Source organism: Papaver somniferum, chromosome 7 (assembly GCF_003573695.1).
Source record: "Papaver somniferum cultivar HN1 chromosome 7, ASM357369v1, whole genome shotgun sequence".
Lineage (NCBI taxonomy): Eukaryota > Viridiplantae > Streptophyta > Magnoliopsida > Ranunculales > Papaveraceae > Papaver > Papaver somniferum.
Window position 1 is genome coordinate 36,765,630 of NC_039364.1, and position 8,042 is coordinate 36,773,671.

Consider the following 8,042-nt stretch of genomic DNA (forward strand, 5'->3'; position numbering starts at 1 on the left):
AATGGTACCATTTTCCATTGTACATATTTGTACCCAGAACAGAAAACTCTAACTTCGTTTCTTGACTGAATCCTAAATTTATATCTATCTAATGAGATTTCAGATGTCAATTGTTTGTCATTTAGATGGCTTTCACTATATATCTTGTATTTATTTGATAAGTGGATGGAGGATCTATGGACACTCTTAGATGGACAAGATCAGATAAGATTTGTGCCATTTTCTCCACAAAACCCAAACGATAATGATTTTAAATATAATATTTTGATGATATGTATTTCTTATAAGACTCAACATTCCTATAAAAAAAATGAACGCAATTCAAAATAGCAAACCTTACCAACTACCTATCTTAATTTCAACTGTTAATTTTGAGCGGCTGATATTCAAACGGGTAGATGGTCGTTTTATACGTCTCGAATTGTGTGCATTTTTTGTAAGAATGTAGAGCCTTATAAGAGGAACATATCATCAAAATATTACACTTAAATTCATTGTCGTTTGGATTTTACGGAAAAAATGGCACAAATCTTGTCTGGCCTTGTCCATCTAAGAGTGTCCATGGATCTTACCTCATTTAATAGTACTTAACTTGTAAAAATGCTTGATGTATGCTCTTCCGGGACTAAAAATCCCCGGGGAGTCGGTTCACCCCGTAAGAAACAACATATGCATATCGCGACATTTATCGAATTGGTTTTCCTAATATTTACGTAAACTTGGTGAGGTTTGTTAGTTTGATTTAACCATCACATCACATCTTACGCAAACCAAAGTTATATAAATTTAAATATCAAGGATAAGAGCCAAAGTAAGATAAAGTACATATGTTGAACAACTGGTAGGCAAATGACTTGTAAGGCCGAATGTTTCTAGTCTCAAAGGGAAGCAAGTTCATTGCCTTCCAAAGGCCCCATAGCAGATCACTTGCAAGGCAGAATGTGTCATCGATCCCTGTCTTTGGCCTCCACAGCCAATTTAAAGGAGTTTTTAACTCCCCAGGTCAAAGGAGAAGCGAATAACATTGCCTAGGTGAGCTTACAATGGAGGAATACGTACGCCGTTAGAGTTAGAGAGTCCTCCAGCTGCTCATGACATGGCATAAAGTTCACTCGGCATTTATCCCATCAATATGAGCACCAAATCTTTTTCGTTAGGCGCTGGCCACCCATGCACCAATCTTATATGTATGTATGGTCAACAAGTTATAGACATGACTGCCAGTGGAGGTATTAGTTTACTATGGTGGATATGGATATCAAAGTCCATATTTTTGTTCGCGTATGATGGGATTTGGCACCCTTGGCAGTACCCATTCTCATTTGAGATAAGGTTTTGAAAAGACTGAGAAATGAAGTCACCTGAGTTTGTGCGTATCCAGACCAATTTGTCTTCCTCGGCAGGCTCCAAAGGGATGCGACTCTTGTCAATCTCATCAGCTGGGGATCATATATATGAGATGATAAGCTGAATAATAGTTTGTCCACTTCGATGACTATCTTGTGTTTTATTTGACGATGAATTAAATATTTTTCTTGTGTAAATACTGTGATGTATATGCTTTATTTTTCTTGTTATATTTTTCATGACCAACAATCCGATAGGTCATACCGTACAGTCTACAGAAATAAAATATACTCTCTTCGTTACTTTTTAATAAGTCAGTTTCTTTTTTTGAGAAAATTAAGGAAATTAAGAGAACTAATTATTGAAAGTGGTCCTCTAGACACTTGTCAATAAAATAAATGAAGTGAAATGGTCCTCATGACACTTGTCAGCCAAAGAAATAAGTGAAATGGTCCACATAGCACTTGTCATCAAAAAAAGTTAAAAGAAAAGTGGTCCCAAAAAATTAAAGTAACATTTGACTTTACCAATTAGGAAACTGACCTATTTTTTGATATATTTATTTATAGAAACTGGCCTATTAAAAAGTAAGGAGGGAGTACATATCACGACAATTATTGAATCGTGACTTTATGATACCAACACTACATAACTTGATGAAGTTTGATTCTATGATTTAATCATTACTACATCTTATACTCAAACTAAAGTTAATTGAATATTAGGGGATGAGAACCAAAGTCAGATAATTGATTATGCTGAACAACTGGTACGTTGTGCATGGATTGCGAGAGTGCAAGCAAGACCATGGATTGTATTCCAAGACTGGCGGACTGCTTCTCAACCCCTTCCCTGCATCCAGGAACTCTTCTAGATTGAAATACTATTGACTACTTGGTCGATCAGTTAGTTGCTCCTAACTTTTTTTTAAACAAAACTACACGTTATGAAAAGTGAAATTGCTTCGGCAATTGTGGGGTCTCGCTCATTCTTTAGGTGTACTAATGTTAAATTTTAGCTTAATGATCAAGTAACTCCGGGTCTCTGTTTCATTATTTATATATTATTTATTTTTTGCTCGATAAATAAAGTGACATATTAAGAGGAAGGAGGAAAGTACACGGCTACAACGCAGCTAAGCCACCAAGCCCGTGGGGAAGCACAAAAAGTGAAGGAAAACCATTATTTATATAGTAGAATCTATCTTTGTTACACTTCTAATATAATCAAGTTCGTTGCCATATGAAACATGCCCTCGAAAAGAAATTCAGTGGTGCTAGACACATCGAGCTTTCCACCATGAAAGCTCCCGAAAAAAATCCGGCAACCCCTGCAGCGCTCCCAACATTGAGATTAGCGCGATGTGTCTGTCGGTGATCACTTCGGCAGAAGAAAATGTGGAATTATTGAAAGAAATTATGAAAGCAAGATTGCTTCTCTTTATTTGGCTGATCCCGGTCGGTGGCCTACTGGAGTCCGGTCCTAATCATATAAACTCACCTCCCACGAGGTCCACATTGACTCATTCCCCACGGCTAACTGCACAGTAAATTACAGAGAGTTCTTGTTTTATTTTTATTTTTTATCCCACGATTCAAGCCGTTTTTCTGAAGAAATATATAAAATCAATTGATATGGCCCAATCATGATCAGATGTATGTATCGACAAAGTCACAAAGACATTCTAGATGGAGAAAATATATAACTAGAAAACAAAAAACTAGACTGGAACTTTTGTTAAAAAAGACATACATTCATGTTGAAAAACTCCACCTGAGCCAGTTGTTGAATCATAGTTTCAAGACACTTGTAGGGCTTTCGAGGAAAAAACACCTTTTGGTCAAATGAATGGTGCATTTTTCACTGATGGACGCTGCTTACCAGACAAAATGTAGTGACATATAGGGGTGAGCATTTGGCGCGTAATTCGCGGATTTAACCGGACCAACCGTTCATTTGCGGATAGATGTCCGAACTGTTCGTTAATGGGTTGGATGCAGATGGAATTTTTGAAGTCCAATGGATAACGGATCGGACCCGACTGCAATCTTGAAAATCCGTTGGACATCCATATCCGTTAAATTAAGGGCATTTATATAGTTCTAGAAAATACTATAGATCATTTAGGAATTTTTAAGATGTTTGGTTGGGGTGTTGTACAAGGCATATTTATATTTGTATACATATATAGGATACATAAATTAATATAAGGAATCATTTGTGTCGGCTTATTTTCTTTACTATAAATTTAACTAAAGCAAATCCATTGGATTATTCGCGTCCAATCCGTCCATCCGTGCATCCATCGGATTCAAATCCGTTGGATATGGATTGGATGTGGATGCCAAATTTGAAATCCGTAGTGCAATGGATTGGAAGCGGATGACATGAAAACCGGTCCATATCGGCCCATGCTCACACATGCATGAGGATTTTGAGATCGAATCAAGAGTAAAAATATTAAGGAAGGGTTGCTGGTGGTGATGGTTGTGTTGTCGTAAGTTCTGAGTTAAAAGAAGTGACGAGTTAGAGAAGATTAAGTTAGGATTTCTGAGTTTGAAGTTGGGTCTGTGAAGTTCTGATGATTATATTGAGTTAAGGATAGATGAATATCGAATGGGTTGATGATGAATTGATGCTAAGAGACTGTTCGGATGAAGAATCAAGATAAAAAGGTAAATTAATATTCTTTTGATTTGAGGATTAAATTGTTTGGAATTGTTTGATTAATTGAGTAACTGGAGGTGGGTTTCGATTGATTTTGGAGTTGGATGTTTCTGTGAGGTTTAATTTGATTTTAAAAGAAATTAGGGCTTCTGTTCTTCCCCAACTTAAGATTTAGGGTTTCAAGTTAAATTACAGAGATTGGAGTTGAAATTGATATTCCATGAGGACGATTAGAAGGATGGGAATTCAAATTGAATGATGGGGTTTAAACTGAATTAGAGGAATTGACATAGTATTGCTTAATTGGTCGAGTTGGTGATTTGGTTGGCTTGTATTTCTGAAGCTGAGATTAGTAGAGGTATTGAATGAGACTTAAGACCTCAAGTGGGATCTGGTGGTGATGTCCTTAACTGATGATGTTGTGTTGAGTTGGATATAAGAAGGGGAGGTTGTCTGGAATGTAAATGGAGTAGTATTGGGTGGTGATGCAGGTGGTGTTGCATCAAGGAAATAATTAGTGATGATGTTGTTGTTGCAGGAAAGGTGTTGGTGGATTATTGTGTTAGTGGATGTTGAGTTGATGTTTAAGGTTTGCTGTGGTGTCGAGATTAAGATCTAGCATGGATGAGATGAAGGTGAAATCTCAGGGTTAAGAAGATATCGAGCTTATATGGATGGCTGGTGGTATTTTAATGCGAAGAAACTGGTTTTAAGCTGATTGAAAGAAGTAGAAATGTTGGTTGTTGTTGTGGCAGCTTACTAGCGATATGGCTGTAATGAACATTGGAATGGTAATGAAGAGTGAGGAGTAGATTGAACGATTATAATTTGGTGGTTTCAGTGAGGCCTGCTTAGAGTTACAATTGTAGGTAAACTGAATTATCACTTGTAATTGAATTATGAAGTTTAACTAAGAAAGTGTATTGTTGAGATTCATAGTGAACCAAAATAGTAACTGCTGATGAGAGTGGTTGGTTGTATTGATGTTTCAGTAGTGGCCTTAGTGAAAGCCTGCAACTGCAGATTAAGGTAAACAGATTTTGTATTGTAATTGAATTATAGTTATTTGAGTTGATTGAGTTGATGCATAGATTTTTGGTTTAGACCTATTAGTATCCCTGTCAGTCTAGCTGACTTACCTGACACAGACCATCTGACTGAGTCGAGTTAACCTTGTAACCTGAGTTGAATCGGTTTGACTCAGACTTGACCATTTGACCAGTACCTTGACTTGACTTGGACGTTGACTGTTAGTTGACCTCCGACCGTATGTTGACCCAGAAGGACCAGGCCTTAGTAAGGAGATGGTTTGTTGGGCTTGGGCTTATAGTTGGTTTCTATTTTGATGTGTCGGACCATTAAGGTCTGAATTACTTTCGGATTCTTCTACAAGGTTGTAGATATTCATAAGACTTAGCTATACACTATAGAACCAATCTAATTGAATTAGTAAACCTTAGATTTGCTAAAAATAGATAAATAAAAGATATAGAACCATAAGTGGGCTTAGAATCATTAGATAAACTTGTATGGGTTATGTTACGAGCCTTGTGTGAGCCTTTTGGCTAAACTCTTAGAGTGCTTGTATGATTAACAGTTAGACTCTATTAACAACGTTCGATTCAAAGGAAGAACCAGTGGATCGTGGATCTCGAGGTAAACGTGGCTTGTCATCAAAAGAGGTGGGAATACTTTTAACTCTTTTGAAACCATTGTTGTTTCTTTTACAAAAGTCTTTGTTTAACAAACTCATGCATTGTCAGTTGTGCATTTCATGCATTATTTAGTTTGTATTATGATTGTTCAGTTGATTCTTTGAATCTTTCCATGAATTGGAAAGGACCTGTAATATTTGGTTGTCAATATGAATTGTTATGGGAAATGAGAATTTCCACGTGTGGTATATAGGATACGCTCCTTCATTTATATCTACATGAATTCAGCTTTTATGCTTATTAGGTGTGGAACAACCCGGCATCAATATAGCTATGTAGGTGTGGAAAAATCCGGCATCACTAATATATATTGTTTGAAGAAGGAGTTTGTCCATATACATTGTTTGTGCATTTCCAGTGACTTAGTCACTTTGATGTTTGGGAAAACATGAATTGTTTTCCAAATCTTTCTCATGATTTCTTTAAAATTAATTGTTATTCCTGCTGGGCACCCATTTTAGGGATGATGTGCCCACCCATTCTCACTTTCAGTTTCAGAGACAGATCAGAGTTGCGCAGTGAAAGCTTCGAAGAATTGACTCCATTAATTAGTTAACTTTTGATATGTTTATTATGTTGTGTATTCTATTTGCAAACCAAATGACTATTGTATATGTATCATTTGAAAGGAGATCTTGTATATTTATTTTTGAGCGGGGCTAGTTTTGGGTTAAGTTTTGTAGCAGATTTCTTAATTGAATGTTTAAGTAAATGATTTAGATTCTTAGTGCCTCTTTATTTAGTTAATTTTTTGGATTAGTGAGCTGCTAGCTTTGGGGGCGCTACACGGGCACTGTCCTGGTCATTCAGCAAACAGGTTCCCAGAAAATCACTCACCCCAGGATTGCTTCTGCTCGATTACGCCTAACTGCAGAGATTTTTGCCAACTCTGGAATCAATTGTCTTTAAAAAAATCTTGGTGTTAGTAAAGGTAAAATCATTATTATATTCCATTCAGTGAACCCGACATGCCCGATCCGAATATTACAATACCATCATCTTATATTGGAGCCGTCATATGGTCTAATATTATGTCTTGAATCTAGTGTTATATATTTTTCATTACATGAAAAATGCAAAATGGCCAACCATCAAGTGGTTTGATGGTTGGCATGCTCCCTCCCACTGCGGAGCTACGAACCTCGTAATTGCCTGAAATAACTCCTTAGAGAGTTAAAGATGCACTCCAAAACCACTGTTCCAAATGCCTGAAATAACTCCTTAAAGAGTTAAAGCTGCACTACAAGACCACTGTTCCAAACAATCTCCAAAAAAAAAAAATATTGCAAACTGCTGTGCATTTGCCCAACCAAAATGGAGCAATCCTTTAAAAGATTAGCTAAAGTAGTTAATAGGTGGAAGTGGTTTCACTACCATGTGTGTTAAAGAATGAACCTCGTCCATTAGGACGATTACTAGGTAACTGCTAGAAATGAAATTAAAAGGGAAAAAAATAATTGCGTGTGCGCAAAATCGGGGAATGGATCGGGTTTTTTCCAGTCAGTGAAGCACCGACACATCAGTATTGGCGCCGTGTCCGCTCAGATGCGCGATGGACACATGACGCGCGTGGGACACCGACACGACGCACGTGTAGAAATCTATACGCCATTTTAGTAGTTTGGTAACCTAGTGTGTCAAGGAAATCAGTATAATAGCCAACTTTTCTACATGTAAGCTAACCTAACGGCATAAAATTGAATTTTTTCATGTATTTGCGTGATTAATGTATTTGATATACTATAACACTATGATCTTAGTATATAAAAATCATTTTATTAATGTATATATAGACGTGTCCGTGTCCTGATGATTTTGGATTTTTGTCAATCCCTGCGTCCGTGTCCTGATGATTTTGGATTTTTGTCAATCCCTACATCCGTGTCCCGTCGAGTCCGTGTCCCATGTCAGTGTCCATGCTTCCCAGCTCCCAGGTATTTTGACTTGACTTCAGAATCTGGTGATTGTTGCTTCGTCCGGTGTGGGATCCACAAGCCCGCATTTGGTTTCCTTCAAACAAACTACTAACTGCCAACAAGTCTTTTGACCATTAATTCTTCTTCTTCTAGTCATTTTTCTATTCAGGCCATCCCCTTTCTTGCGCTCCAAATCCTGAAAATCCCTCGTTCTGTCTCTATAATGGAAGAAAGAAGAGTACTTTCAAATGACTGCATTATTTATCTAATGTTTCATCATCATTGTTTGACATTAAATAAGGTTATTTTTGCCGAAATATTTTTGTATTTGGCCTTCCCCTTTCTTGCACCCCAAATCTTAGAGAGTGGGAGTGGTACTTAATATAGCCTTCCATTT